The sequence below is a fragment of the Halichoerus grypus genome, chromosome 7 (assembly GCF_964656455.1).
Source record: "Halichoerus grypus chromosome 7, mHalGry1.hap1.1, whole genome shotgun sequence".
In the NCBI taxonomy this organism is placed as follows: Eukaryota; Metazoa; Chordata; class Mammalia; order Carnivora; family Phocidae; genus Halichoerus; species Halichoerus grypus.
This window is the reverse complement of record NC_135718.1, coordinates 67990622-68006729: the sequence shown is the minus strand read 5'-3', so window position 1 is coordinate 68006729 and position 16108 is coordinate 67990622. Positions and strand designations below refer to the sequence as shown.

The 16108-nt window shown below is 46.7% G+C and overlaps 1 long non-coding RNA gene across 1 annotated transcript in view; it reads right to left on the bottom strand.

Annotated features, from left to right (window-relative positions):
• Window positions 1-4682: 4682 nt before the first annotated feature.
• LOC144382575 (uncharacterized) overlaps window positions 4683-16108 on the bottom strand; it is a 101723-nt gene continuing 90297 nt past the window's right edge. Inside the window, exon 2 of the long non-coding RNA XR_013449760.1 lies at window positions 4683-6064. This is a non-coding gene — a long non-coding RNA (uncharacterized LOC144382575). The remainder of the gene's footprint in view (window positions 6065-16108) is intronic.

Sequence of the window (16108 nt, the reverse complement as noted above, 5' to 3'; positions counted from 1 at the left end):
GTTTTCTGGCTTTTCTTATTTTTTTACTTATTGTTTTTTGTGTTTCTTTTATTGGTGTGGGTTGTTTCTGTGCTGAGGATCAGACTGAAATGTAAACTTAGGGTCTTCTCAGATCTTCTCCGAGCCTTTCCCTGGGCGTGCACACTTTCTAACTTTCCCCATATATGTAGTCGTTTCTCAATGTTCTAGTCTTTAATGTCTGGCTTCCAAAAGGAGAAATAGAGAAAAATGAAGGGGAGGGTAGGAAAGGCACCAGCATTTTAAATCTCTAGAAGTCACTTCAGCCGGATTTCAGGGTGTGGTAGGGGTGGGGAGAGCCACTTGCAGCACAGGTTCCCTGATATTTGGCGTACTGGGTCCTTTTTGTCCCCCTGGCTCCCACGGGCTCTGGGCAGGTTGCTCCAGAAACACCAGCAAAACTGCTTTCTGCAGGGTGGAGGTGGGGGATGGGTAGGCTACTCTGCTAAGAGCTGCAAGGGACTGAAATTAACTGCAATTTACCATCCTAGTCTTCCCCTGAAAGTTGGAGCTTTCAATAGACTGAAGAGTTCCAAAATAGTTGTATCTGGCAGATTCTGCTAGTGCAATTGTCTTGATGGGGAGACCGATGTCTGGTGCTTTTTACTCCAACATCTTCCTATCACCCCTATTTTCAGATGAAGACACTGAGATTCCAGAAGGAATTTTCTCCATCGTAGAAAGAGAGGGTAGACCAAGGCTTGAAACTCAAGACAGAGGCAGGCCTCATGCTTTTAACCTTATAGTCCTGCACTGTTCTAGGAGGTATTTGTAAAACCTTTAGCAGGATGTCTGACACATAGTAAACACTCAGTGAATGTTAGTTGTCGCTACTCTGGCTTTGTGGTTGCTGCTATTATGCTTGTATCTGATCTCCTTGCAACACACCCTCTGCTCCGGGCAGCTCAGCCTTGCGATCTCGGTAGTGGTGGGGCCGACAGCGATGCCCTACCTTCGACCACATCATTATCTACTATCACAAAAGATTTGGAGACAGGTATTTTCCTCCACGCTTGCCCCCATAAAATTCAACTCCACTTCTTCCTCAACAGTTCTTAAACTCTCCTGACAAGGTCAGATGAAACCAAGGTGAAAAGCTGCAAATCCAGCAGAAAGCCTTTTTTTGAGGGATCTGTTTGCTTTAAAAATCACATAGAATTCCTTTTCAGTGGTCAGATTTCTCATAAATACTGTAGTTTGAGGCACTTTCTTTTGGGCAAGGAGTTTAATGCTCACAAAATGGGCACCTTATTCTTGGGCCCAAGGCATTGCTTTACCTTGAGAGTGTTCTTCCAGCTCAGCACCAGATGCCACACGGCTCACTTTTATGTCCCTCCTTTTTCTTCCCACTTCCATGAGGATATCTCCGCATTTGCCACTCTGGGAATTGTTATTCATAGCTCTAATGTGGCCAATTGTTCCTCTGTCTGGAGATTTGAAATATACAAAACATCCATACCTTAAATGTTTATCCTCTGGGAAGCAACTGTCTCCTATATAACTTCATATAAGTCCCATGATCCCGAACCCCCAAAAGGGAGGGAAAACCCAGGCTTAAAGTTGACTTGCTTTCTGCTCTGAGGAAGAAGAGGTTGGGATTGCTTTTGTAGGATTTGGACTCCCACCTTAAGGTGGGTCACGAATCCCTTGGATGATCCCCAAAGCCATCTGGGGTGGTGGCTCTCAACTTTATCTGCTCATTTGAATTCACCTGGGGAGATTGTAAAAATTCCCAGTGCCCACAGGTTTGAGTTCAGGCATCAGTATTTTTTAAATTTCCTATACAATTTCAGTGTGCAACCAAGACTGAGCCTCACTGACCCTACCGCCATGCTTCTTAAACTTAAATGTATCTGTAATTCACCAGGGGGTCTTGTGAAAATGCAGGCTTTGATTCAACAGGTGTAGGATGGGGCTTTCCCAACACATTCCAGGTGATGTTGATGCTGCTGGTCAGTGGGCCATGCTATGCCCAGCGAAGCTCTAGGGAATAAAGTTCTGCCTGCAGAAATTGAGACTGAAGGTCTTCGGGGCACAAAGAACAAACATGCACCCCAAGAGGACTGGTATTGATCAGTTCTTAATTCCATCAGTGCTTATTAAAATCACCTTTGGAGATTAGAAAAATTGGTTTCCATCCTGGAGATTCTGATTTCTTGGTCTAGGCTGAGACTATGTACTTATATTTTAAAAATACTCCTTGGGTGATCGTGATACACAGTTATAGCTGAGAACCACTGATAAAAATCACCACTACTCAATGAATTTATTCTTTCAGAAAATTATGGGGTGATGGGTTCAAGCTGTAGATTTTTGCAAACAAGGTTTTAGGGTCTCGGCTTAGCATACCAGGATTATCTATCTGAAATTGACATTTATCCATGGGCACGCACAAAATAAATTCAGAGGACCAAAGCGGCTAGAAATCTTAGCACAATGTTAAGAAAACAACCTTACCTTCCATCCAAAAAGGTGAGCTGGTGGTAGAATCCAAGATTAATCCAGCAGACTAACTGCATCTCTCTGTCTCCCTCTGTCTCTCTGTCTCTCTCTCTGTCTCTCTCTGTCTCTTTCTCTCTCTCTCTCACACACACACCCCTAGACACAACATTAATTTCCTTTCAGCCTATGGTTATTTTTCAATTTAACATTGATAGTGTTCCTATGAGACATTAACTTGACTTATCTCCAAAGAACCCAAAATGACAGATGTAAATGAAGACAGATAACACACCCAGAGAGACTCGTATTCTCTAAAGTCAGGAAAACGATGGGTTTCAGCTGTAGCCGCACGGGTGGTAGGAGCAGGTCCGCACCCCAACTTGCCTATAGCCCCATTTCCAGGCCCTTCTCTCAAGGGACTGAATCTGCACATTAAGTGCATGAAGTTAGCTGAATTTATCTTTATTCATGTGATAAATTTTTACATTTGCAAATTAAAAAATCATCATTTCCCAGTGAAACTCTGGCTAAATAAGAAGCCCTTATTCATTTTCAGAACTCTGATATTTTGGAATTTGTGGTCTGTTTTTTTTTTTTTTTTTTTTTTAGATTTTATTTATTTATTTGACAGAGAGAGACACAGCGAGAGAGGGAACACAAACAGGGGGAGTGGGAGAGGGAGAAGCAGGCTTCCTGCAGAGCAGGAAGCCGGATGTGGGGCTCGATCCCAGGACCCCGGGACCATGACCTGAGCCGAAGGCAGACGCTTAACGACTGAGCCACCCAGGCACCCTGTGGTCTATTTTTTTTTTAACTGACAGTCATCCCAAAATAGCCACTCGTGTTCTAAACAGAACAGGTATTCATAGATGCTTATTAGGGAGGAGGATTGCAGTCATGTTTCTGGGGCACAGTGGGAAGTGCTGGAAACTTCTTCAGCCCAAAGAAAGACATGCAGGATCTTGAGAGAACAAAGAAGAAATGTTTTTCTCTCCTGTATGGTCTACATGGTAGAGAGCACCAACATTCACCCAGTTAGCAAAGCCAGACAGCCAGAAATCAGAATATTTGCTGAATGAATCCCTGATTCTTCTCCATTCACACCACACGTACTGAATCACTGGGGTCGATTGATTCTACCATCCAATATTCTCCAATTCACAGCTCTGTTATATGTCTGCTCCTACATCTTTACGTCAGGCTCTTTTCTCTCTCTCTCTTTAAGACAAGGGCAGTGAGCATTCTTGGGCGTTGTCTATATATCCAGCCCTATGCTTGGTGCAGGGCATACAAAGAGAAATAAGACACAGCTTTATGCCTTCAAAGATTAATTCTAGAGGGGGAAACGAGAAAAGTACTCCAAAACATTATTCAAGTATTTATTATGTGCCAGGCGCTGAGTTAGATGCTGGGGTGGGGGTGGGGGGGAGATAGGGGACAAATAAAACAACATCTCTCTCCTCTTTTTGTTTAAGAACAATAAACCCTCCTCCCAAAAGCAAACAGACAAACCCACAGAAACCAACTTCAACTAGCTTGGGCCCCCGAATTCCAGGAAAAGGCTCAGCAAGCAAACAACAAGAAGGACAGGTTGTATCTGAGCCTCAAGAATGGAAATAGCCCCAACATGATTTTCTACCTCCTTCTCTGCACGTTGGCTTCCTTTCCCCCACATGACAAGCCAGAATCTCTAGAGTTTCATCTTACACGTTCCTCTACCAGAAATCTTCCCTCCTTATGTGACCCCGTTGGGGGGCCACACTTGGTGGTTAATTCGCTGTGGGGCCAGACTGGAGGGGACTGGACACCAGGAGCTGAAACCAAGGGAGAATCATAGGGGATTGAGGAGAAGTGATAAGGTCGTTTGGGCAACCGAGCTGGGATTTCTGCAGAACATCCATGTGAGGATCAGGGGAGGTTTGGGCTGAAGATAAGGAAGGAGTCATTAAAGCCATCATCTTCAGATACTAGCTGACTCCAAGGGGGGGGTGATGAAATTAGCAAGAGAGCAGAGGAACCAGTGAGGAACTATTACCAGTCAGCCTAGCATTGGGAGAACCCAGATCTACTTTTAAGTATGAAACCCTATAAAACTGCCTCCTCATTATTACTTTTCACAGAAAGCAGAACTTTGACATTTTAGTGGCTAATAAGCAGTCCCAGAGTTCTCTTGAATCCCTTTATTCAATAAAGTAGGTAATTCAGTTGAAAAAAATATGCACTTTTATGAGGTTCAGTGAAGTTATTTTTATTTTGGATGAAAAAAAATTCAGCCTTAAACCAGAATCTAGGCTGAAGGATGTAACTTCCATGCTCCATTGGAGCCCAGGAAATGTGGGGCGGGGGCCTGGGGGGTGATGATCTTATCTGCAGCTGAGCACAAAATAACCAGAGGTCCCACTAAGACCCTCTCCAGAGCCGGAGCTACAATGAAGGGCTGTGGGGGAGCTAACCAAAGGAGGATTTAAAGAAAACAGGTGGAGGTGTAGACATGTGGGAGGGACAGGTTGTGCTGGTGACACCTCTTCTGTGCTCCCCTAAGACTGTGTGGCACTGCTTAGAAATGGAAATAAGCTGAACTGACTGATATTAATCACTACTGTACAAACTATAGGGTTCCCAAGGGCCTCTTGGTGTAATTAACGCTTTGCCCCAGGAAACTGGAGAGCCTTGTGGATTACCCCTGGAAATATACTAGGCTTCAGTATAAGAGGGATGATTGATGTTTCTGAGCTTATATCCCAAAGGGCAGACCTTGGTTCTCTCCGTGGAAGCCCTTCTGAGAGGACCCAAGATTTATCAGAAAATAGCCTCAGGTTAAGGGACAAACTCCCTGTCCTCATACCCACAACTTTGTATGCAGTCCCCTTGAAGCGGCGTGTCGATTTGCTCACCAATGCCACGTCCCAGTTAAGAACATCCATCAGGCTGGGTGTAGCCAGCACTATTTGGAGGTCAATTTTCTCAGCATTCTCCTGGATGTAAAATTCCTATTTTCCAGACTGATGTGTTGCATGCTGTCACCATAGAGACGCGACAAGTTGTCACGGGCAAGACTGGCGTGTTAAACAACCCAAAGTGACGGGCTGTTTGCACTCAGACACTGGGCAGACGTTTTGCTCATAACTGAACACCTTGGGGTGCTCGCTCTGAGAAGGTGCCCTCCCCTGGGGACAGCAGGGAGCGGCAGCCCCGCCCTTCCCCTTGCTGGTTACTAAGGGCTTCTCGAAAGTCAAGAGTGAATTAAAGTTTTCCTACATACGTGGCTGCGGACATGGAAACATTGGGGGGGGGACACGCGTGACCTCTATTGGGAGCTTTAAGTCCACTTCAGAAAAAAGACGAAATGCTTCTGAGGAATGTTCTCACCCTCCCTTCACCTCTCAAATTTCAATGTGCAGATGGTGAAGACCATCTTGAGCTGGAAGGGGGGCTCCTTTTCCAAGACAGAACAGTCCAGGTGCCGCAGAGTGGGTGTCACGGGCGCAGTCAGAGAGAGCGATGGCACCAGCTGAGGACCAGTGGGCAGGGGCCAGATACTCCCGAGCTTTGGCAGAGGCCCTGGAACCCACTGATGGTTGAGATTCACCAGCACATCGGTGACCTGGGAAACCAAGAGACACATGGGCCATAAGGGAGGACATTGTCAGGCATGTTACACCTTGGATCCCGAGGGCCACGTCCTCCTCTTCTCAGCCATCACTCCCACCCTGGGGAGGGCTGGGCTTGGAGGGAACCCTGGCGGGCCAAGCTATATGATTCCATCATTTAATACATTGTGATCAAGAATGTGCCAAGAAATGTGCCTGGCGGTGGAAAGTTGTGGTAGCCATTCCCGTGGAGTTTACATTACATGTCAGTGGGAATATTTGCTTCCAAAACCAAAATAAATAAGTACATTAAATAATCACGAATCACGGTAGGTTAGGAAGGAAATAAATAGGGTGTGGAGTGGAGAGTAATGGGGGGGTGTCTCTTAGACATCTCCAAAGGGTTGTGGAAAGAGACTGAGAAGGAGCACACTGTGCAAGCGAGGGGTAGGGGTAGGGTTGTGGGGAGGGAGGGGGCAGCAGGTGCGAGTCCCGGAGTGAGAACAGGGCCTTTGGTGAGCTCAGAGAGCAGAGAGCAGTGACTGATGTGTAGGGAGCAGGGGTGGGAGTGGCTTAAGATGAAGCTGGATAGGGGCGCCTGGGTGGCTCAGTCGGTTAAGCGTTTGACTCTTGATCCCAGCTCAGGTCTTGGTCTCAGGGTCGTGAGTTCGAGCCCCACATTGGGTTCCATTCTGGGCATGGAGCCTACTTTAAAAAAAAAAAAAAAAAGATGAAGTTGGTTAGATAGAGGCCAGATCACATAGGATCTTAGAGCCAGGGTAAGAAGTTTGGATTCCATTGTAAGGGCAATGGAATTCTATCGAAGGGTGTCAGGCTGGCGAGAAACACATCCCTCTCTCCGGCCTCCTTATGGTGAATGAAACAGAAAGTAAGAAAAAACTAGGGAGACTGTAGGGCTGGTGTACAAATGGCCTCATATTTATATTTCAGTGGCTTGTGAGACTGCTCACTTTCTCTTGTTCCTGGTCCCTATTTTTTTTTTTTTAAGATTTTATTTATTTGTCAGAGAGAATGAGAGAGAGAGAGAGCGCACACAAGCATGGGCAGCGACAGGCAGAGGGAGAAGCAGGTTCCCCACTGAGCAAGGAGCCCCATTCAGGACTCGATCCCAGGATCCTGGGATCATGACCTGAGCCAAAAGCAGAAGCTTAACTGACTGAGCCACCCAGGTGTCCCTTCTGGTCCCTATTTTATTCTTTGCCCTGGTGGCTCTCAATCCTGGCTGATCAGAATTACCTGGTGGAGCTTTGAAAAATTTGCTGATTTTGCCCACCCTTTACCAATTAAGTCAGAATCCCAATGACAGTTGACAGATAAATGACAAACTATAATAAAACATTGTAACTTCAGTAAGACAAAGGTTTAGTACCTATGAAATAGAAAAGTGCATTCTCAGGGTGCCTGGATGACTCAGTTAAGCGTCTGACCCTTGATTTTGGCTCAGGTCATGATCTCAAGGTCATGAGATCAGCCCTGCGTCAGACTCCGCGCTCAGCATGGAGTCTGCTTCAGTTTCTCTCTCCATCTCCCTCTGCCACCCCAGTTATTCTCTCTCTCTCTCTCCCCCCACTCTCTCTCTATCAAATAAATAAATCTGTTTTTTTTAAAAGTGCATTCTCTGCAGAATCAGTAAGAACAGGGTTTTAAACAACTAATAGATAAAACCAGGAGATCACTCATAAAGGAGAAATAGACCTAGCCAGTAAGCTTCATACACAACTTCTCCAGCAACCGACTGAGCCACCCAGGTGCCCCCAGAAGATGGATTTTTAAGAAGGAAATGACTGGTCACAATTGGTAAGGAGGCATGGGAACTGGTATGCTCAGATCCTGTGGAAGCATAAAGTGGCTCAGCATTTTTAAAGAGTTGGCAATATTTATTTTATAATATAGAGCATATGCCCCCAATTGAACAATCTAGTATTTCCACTCTGAGTTTCTTTTCTACAGAAATGTGTGTGTGCATGAAGATACATGTACAAATGTGGCATTGATAGTAGGCTTTTTTTTTTGAAGGAAATGGACGTCTCCATTAAGAGAGAAATGGTGGATGAATTATGGACTAAAAACTTCATTTTGTTTAAAAAAGGAGATGTTGGGGCGCCTGGGTGGCTCAGTTGTTAAGCATCTGCCTTCGGCTCGGGTCATGATCCCAGGGTCCTGGGATCGAGCCCCGCATCGGGCTCCCTGCTCTGCGGGAAGCCTGCTTCTCCCTCTTGCACTCCCCCTGCTTGTGTTCCCTTTCTCGCTGTGTCTCTCTCTGTCAAATAAATAAAAATCTTTAAAAACAAATAAATAAATAAATAAAATTAAAAAAATTAAAAAGGAGATGTTGATGTAAATATACTGGCAAAGAAATATGTTTTGTAAATTCCTCAGTGAAAAAAGCGAGCTAGAGAATATAACGTACAGTAGGACCCATTTATGTGATCCTGTACATTTGTGTGTGTGTCCCATTATTTTGTGCATTGTTCTCTGTTTCTTCCCACCTTGAGGCATAGATTCCTGGTGATTTTTTGCTTTAGTGATTTTCACAGGTAGAAACCCAAGTTGTGAGAAGTCAATAAACTCACTGAAGAGATTACACTAGGGCATGCCTTTGAAAGTGAGACAGGAAGAGAAGGAATGCCTTTCTGGTAACAAGAAGCAAGAGCAAACATGAGATTTCCTGCTGTCTGAAATGAAGCGGAAGGGTTTGGATCCAGAGGAAAGCCGGATATTGCCCCAGGGGGCAAAGGTCAGCAAGGATGGAGCCCCGTGGGCCCCGTGGAGCTGGACTCGGAGCGGGTACCTCCGTTTGTCAAAGAGGCCAGTACTCCTGCCTCAAGTGAGGACAGAATCAGCAAAGCCACTGGATATGAAAGGACCCCTGGGCTCACACAACAGGTGACATCCTCCTTGGCTGGCACGGGACCCTGGGATCTTTGTGTCACTCTGGGAGTGAGGAAGCCCCAGGGATGGAGGATGGGGGCTTGGATTCAGATTTAATCTGATTAAAAAAAATAAAGGAATGGAACATTTCAAGTGACATCTGAGTTGGGAGAAGGAGGTTCACATGTTTCCAAATACCTGGAGAAAAGACCAGAGGGGTCTATGTTTATAGCCGACAGCTCCTAGTGGTTATCCTGGGGAGAGGAGAGAAATTCCTTGAAGAGGAAGGCAGGGACTTGTAGTTTTATGCTCACGCTTCTCTATTGTTTGAATTTTTGACATTGAACATCTATTACTTTTGTAATTTTTTTTTAAGATTGAAAGAGTTCTGCATGATCTCAGATTACCCCGCCTCACCACGAACATGCTGCCTGGTCCTGCAGATGCTCCTGACCATGTCTCTTGGGTCCCTGACTCCTGATTCTTCTCTGGGGACCCATATGTCTCTTCAGTTGGCGGGGGGGGTCTGGTCCACTTTCCTCAGAGGCTTTCTGGGCCTGCTCCCCCCACGACAGTGCCAACTGCAGCTGCCCCCGCTTGGCACCCACCAGCCTCCAGGAGGCAGGGTCCACTCTGAGCTACAGACAGTTGCCTGACTTATTCTGACAGCCTCTCTCCCTGCTTTCTCCTGCTTGGGGGAAAACATCATCTGCGCAGGAGCTTCTAGAAAGCAATAGTGGGAAAAACACAGGATGTGGAGCTTTGATACCAGGACCCTTATGACCAGAAGTCAGGGCCCTTTGTGGGCTTGAAGTCCCTTCAGGGAGGCAACAACCAGTCTGGCTCCGAGGGGGCTGGATGATATCACTGGTTGGGGTGGACATCACTGGACCTAGGGTTGGGTACTGAGGAGGCATTCTGAAGTCAACAGTGAAGGGCTTGCTGGTTCGTGGCAAGTATTCTATACACACAGCTTCCCTCCCACCAGCGCCTGGGAGAGGGCTCTTCAAACTGCTGGTCATGTTTTCCCAATGGAAGACCTATAGACATACATAAAACTGACAGAGAAGCTCCAAGAGAAGGAAATTTTCCCTCATGTTTTTATGGGACAAGATTAAATAAATATAAAGACATTCAGCACCTCTGGCCACTGCTGGGTTTGGCCAGACTGTCCTCTGCCTGGTTGCAGGGAGACACCCTAACAATTGTTGGGGGCCATGTTTTCCCACTTTGTGTCTTTGTGGAGTATCTATGTCTTTGTAGTATTTAAACAAGAAAACACCAATTGTTTCCTTCAAATTCCTGATGAACTGGAAGGATCTCACCATCCATCTTTCGTTCTTCATTTTGTTTTACTGTGGTAAATATATACAACATGAGATTATCCAATGTGACCTTTCTGTGTAGGGTTCTGTGGCATCAAGTATATTTGCAGTTACCACCATCCACCTCCAGAACTTCTTCACAAACTGTAATTATGTACCGACTAGAAACAACCCCCCTTCGCCCCTCTCAGCCCCCGGCCACCACCATTCTACTTTGTGTCTCTGTGAATTGACTCCTCTTGGAACCTCATGTAAGTGGAATCGTACAGTGTTGGCCCTTTTGCGACCGGTTTATTTCACTTAGCTTGGTGTCTTCCAGGTTCATCCCCGTGATGTTCCATGTGTCAGAATTTTCTCCAGCCATTTCATGTTAGAGAAACTCATTCTCCGTGAGGTTGCGCATACTGCTTCTCAGCATTAGCTGTTCCCTGGAGTGGTCGGGGCAGAGGCGTGGAAAAGGAGTGTGACGGATCTGCACATGCCTGCACATCTGTTTCCCATGGGACTGTACTCTTTTTCCAGTTGTGAAAGGGTTACCTTGGCAACAAATCACTTCTCTAATTTTTTTAAGGTTGTGAACAGATGACCAAATGACGAGAGCAAAAGATTATGAAGGCTGAGCGTACGTATATGGAAGGGAATACTGAATTAATTTTGTAAGAAAACAAAGTGTAAGGTGGTATCTCATTGTGGTTTTGATTTGTATTTCCCCGATGGCTAGTGATGCTGAGCATTTTTTCATGTGTCTGTTAGCCATTTGTATGTCTTTAGAGAAGTGTCTGTTCATGTCTTCTGCCCATTTTTTGACTGGGTTATTTGTTTCTTTGAGTGTTGAGTTTGAGAAGTTCTTTATAGATCTTGGATATCAGTCCTTTATCTGTAGTGTCATTTGCAAATATCTTCTCCTGTTCCATGGGCTGCCTCTTAGTTTTGTTGACTGTTTCTTTTGCTGTGCAGAAGCTTTTTTTTTTAAAGATTTTATTTATTTATTTGACAGAGAGATAGAGAGAGAGAGAACAAGTAGGCAGAGAGGCAGGCAGAGGGACAGGGAGAAGCAGGCTCCCTGCGGAGCAGGGAGACCGATGCGGGGCTCGATCCCAGGACCCCGGGATCATGAACCGAGCCGAAGGCAGCCGCTTAGCTGACTGAGCCACCCAGGCACCCCATGTGCAGAAGTTTTTATCTTGATGAAGTCCCAAAAGTTTATTTTTGCTTTTGTTTCACTAACTCAACATCACTAGCCATCAGGGAAATGCAAATCAAAACCACAATGAGATACCACCTTACACCAGTTAGAATGGCAAAAATTAACCAAACAGGAAAGAACAAATGTTGGTGAGGATGTGGAAAAGGGGGAACCCTCTTACGCTGTTAGTGGGAAAGCAAGCTGGTGCAGCCACTCTGGAAAACAGTATGGAGGTTCCGCAAGATGTTAAAAATAGAGCTACCCTATGACCCAGCAATTGTGCTACTAGGTATTTACCCCAAAGATACAGATGTAGTGAAAAGAAGGTGCACATGCACCCCAATGTTCATAGTAGCCATGTCCACAAGAGCCAAACTGTGGAAGGAGCCAAGATGTCCTTCAACAGACGAATGGATAAAGAAGATGTGGTCTATATATACAATGGACTATTACTCAGCCATCAGAAAGGATGAATACCTACCATTTGCATCAACATGGATGGAACTGGAGGGAATTATGCTAAGTGAAATAAGTCAAGCAGAGAAAGACAATTATCATATGGTTTCACTCATATGTGGAACATAAGCAATGGCATGGAGAACCATAGGGGAAGGGAGGAACATCTGAAGGGGGAGAAATCAGAGAGGGAGACGAACCATGAGAGACTCTGGACCCTGGGAAACAAACTGAGGGTTTCAGAAGGGAGGGGGTAACAGGGTGATGGGTATTAAGGAGCACACATGTTGTGATGAACACTGGGTGTTATACATAACTAATGAATCATTGAACACTACATCAAAAACTAATGATGTACTGTATGTTGGCTAACTGAACATAATAAAAAAAAAAGAAAGAAAAAAACACAAAGCGATTATGACTATGGTTCGTGCACTTCCTACTGAATCCAAGGAATAGGTCTGAGCGCCCTACTATGTGCCAGGCACTGTGCTAGGTGGTGGGATACAAGGGCGAGCAAGACCCAAGGTAGCACCCTTGGCACCGGCAATCAACAGGGGATAGACACGAACCCACTAATTACAAACCCAGCTGGATGCTGGGAGGGAAAAGACCATGTTTTCACAAAAACATAGACCAAAGGGGCCTGACCTAGACTGGGACGCTGAAAAGCTTTCCCTGAGCAATTAACACAGAAACGGAGACCGGAAATAGCAGTAGCATTTGCAGCCCGCAGTTTGGGAAGCGGACGGGCAGCAGGAGCGCCCGTGGTGACCAGAGAACCCTCCCCTACTTCGTAGATCAGTCGGACAATCCCAAGTCCTCCAGGAACAAAGGCCACGTTACCTTGTCCCGTGCAGGTGGAGGCCAAGGTAGGGATAACACTTGGCTGGAAAAGATCTTGGGGTTTACAGTTTTGTCGGTCAGGCCCCTGGTTCTGGGTGTTTCGGAGGAGGGTCTCCGGGCTGGTTTCGGTCATGGCAGTGAGCGAGGCCAGCGCTTGGATCAGGGCTGGTCCATCTGGGATGCATGGGCCTAGTCAGAGGGCTCCTGGGGACGTGGAGAGGAGGGGCCGGCTCTGGGGGAAGATGGGAACCACAAAGTCAGAGCACAGTCTGGGGCTTAACCATTGGCTGGAGATTGGGGGGCGGACGGGGGCGGGGTTGGGGGGGGGGGACTTGAGCAGAGCTAGAAAATCCAAGTAGCAGCCGCCCACCTGACAGACTGGCCGTGCCTGGCGGGGCACCGGCGCCCTGGCCTCCCAATATTCTTCTCAGGCATGAGATGAGGCTCACTCACCAAAGTGCTCACAGCCACTCTGGGCCTGCAGGGGGCTCATTGATTTTTCAGGGTTCAGAGGCAGCTGAAAAGCATGGGCGTTTGATGGAAGGGAGGGCAACATAGTTCACGGCCATCTGGGGCGATTTGGAGGAAGACGTCTGTGCTGGTGGGAAAACAACGTTGTGGTGGGGGCTCTCCGAGACCAGCCTCAAAGTCAATGGAAAGACCATCTTTAGATGGCGGGTTTGCCAACGATCCACTAGGAGGACTGACAGAACTCGGAAAAGTGGTGAGAGTCACGGTTATGGTTTATTACTGTGAAAAGAGATGGGTTAAAACCAGCCAAGGGAAAAGGTGTGGGGGGATGAAGCCCAGGGGAAAGCAGCTCAAGCTCCAAGTGTGTTCTGCCCTGAGTTGTGCAGACCGCGGCTACTTCACCCTGCACGTGTGGGGTACTGACCTCCAGGGACGCTCCCCCAAGCCTCGATGGACAGGGTTTTTACTGGGGGTGGGTCACGTAAGCGGAGAGCACCCACACGGCTGACCTTAGTTCTCAGTCTTCAGCTACTCCAGGAATTGCAGTGATATGGCATGACCCAAGGTCCCCACCACAAGCATGCTGTCACCATGGGCTAGCTGGTGTGGCCAAAGCTCCAGGTCTATAAAAGTACGCTTACCGGGCAGCATATACAAACGGCTTAGAGCCCATCTCTCAGGAGCCCCTCAAGGGCTAATTTCTTCAGAATGCATGAGGTTTGAACCCCCGCAAACCTGCTCAGTTAACCATTTACTGCACGAGCATGAATGGCCAGTGTCAAGAGATTGAAGAGAAACCTCCATCAGGGAAGGAAGAAATATGCCCTGGACAATTATCACCACTTTCAAAATTTTGCTTTGTCTCACCCTTGAATTTTGGCTCTTTTGTGTCTCCAAAATGCCAATCACAACTTCCACGTGACTTTTACCAGGTGCCCTCACCCCCCATGCCGTCCCCTTTGCCTGGAATTGGGCCAAGTTGTGGTGGCGCAGGGAGGCATCAAATCAGCGATGATCGGATATTTAATGCCCCACTTTGAAGTCACTACGAAGCTAGCCTGGCTTTGCAATGATGCATATGGTAATCTGTGGGATGCTTCCAGAGTTCAGCTCAGCATTTGCCGTACACAGCACACAGATGGTGTGTGCAAGAGATTTTATCCCCCACTCTGTAATCACTGTGAAGCTAGGATACTCACTGTCTGGCCACCTCTCCCAGCATGCCCTCCCATCTCCCTCCCTCCCAGCCCCCAGCCCCTGCACCAAATACTGCTTATTTTAGCATTGAGACAGATTCCTTCATTAAGTTACAGGCCTCAGCATTTTACCAAAATGCTTCTACTTGCAACTTCTTAAAGGCAACTAACCAAAGAGACACTTCATTTTCCCTGTGAATGTTTTAAATATATTTGAAAAAAAAAATGGGGTTTAGGCAGAATAGAAAGTAATTCTGCCAAAAAAGAAAGTAATTTTACCCACAAACTTTCCCACTATGTATCTCATCATCACAGGAAGCCACTTTATGGTGAGGTCACTTTCAGTAACAAAAATGCCCATGACTTTGCCTTTCTCTTAGGTGGAACTTTCTAGAAATGCAGTGCCATGATTCACACAAACAACTGTAGTTCCAGGAGTTTCGGGGCTAAGGCATTTTGGTATTTATCAAATCGTTTTACCTTTTCCATCTAAAAGTGGGGCTGCAGGTCAGTGCTAAGTGGAGATGATATTTAGCAGGTGCTCACTAGGATGGCACGCTGGTCAGTGTCGGTCGGCTTGGTTCCTGCTCATGCCTGCTGATTGTTAAATACTTTGAATGTCACGCCAAGCTCCACGTGGGAAGTGTGAGCACGGGGCGGAGGGGGGACTGAGTCATACCCTATTCAGTGGAGCATATTATAAATGGATAACACGATTTTCTTAAACGGAAGTTAGAACAAAAGGCTTAACTCAGGGTGCCTCGGCAGATCCCGGAGCAGTAACAATTCCAAGTGCTTCATGAAGTTAATCTTAGTATTTATGATGGCCTACTTATTGCAGTTTTGTTTTAGAAACTGTTCACCACTCACAAAAATGTAGACATCTACAGGATGTATTGTGTGACGAGGATACAAGTTTCCTCCAAGGTGCATTGCTAATCAGGGCTTTAAGTTGTCAAGGGCAAGAGGCTGCGGCTATGTCCCCATCTGCGACGTGAACCATTCCCTGTGCCAGCATTTCTCAAGCCCATGCTCTGCAGGGTGACAGGTAAACTGAAAAGAAAATTCACACTCAAAAATTTTGGAACAGAGAACCTGGAGCCACTGCCCGTTCACATGTACCCACGCCCCAGACCTTGACTCGAGCTAGTCTGCACACGCCTCTGCCCTAGACCCCGCCACCAAGAGGGACCTTCTTGGCCGTGACTACCCCTTGCAGAGGAAAGGGGGAGCAGGAGGACCCTAGGAACCCTTGCCACCACTGCAGACACCCACAGCCTTGGCCACTGAGGACCCCTGCAGGCCACTGAGGGCCAGGATACTGTCCTCAACTGATGGAGCTGCCCTAAGTCTACGCTGCCGAACTCCTCTGCGACAGGAGCCACCACTGCTCCCCCTGAGCTGGACCAAATGGACCGAACAGGCATATACAGAATTTTCCACCCGAGGGCAGAAGAGTGCACATTCTTCTCAAGCACACATGGAACATTCTTCAGGATGGATCACACGGTTGATCTCAAGACAAGTCCTGACAAATTTGAGATCTAAATCATTCCAAGTATGTTTTTGGACCACAGTGGAATGAAACCAGAAGTCAAATGGGAAAATTCACAAATACATGGGGAGACTAACACACTCTTGAACAATCATTGGGTCCAAGAGGAAATCAAATGGGAATTTAAAAGT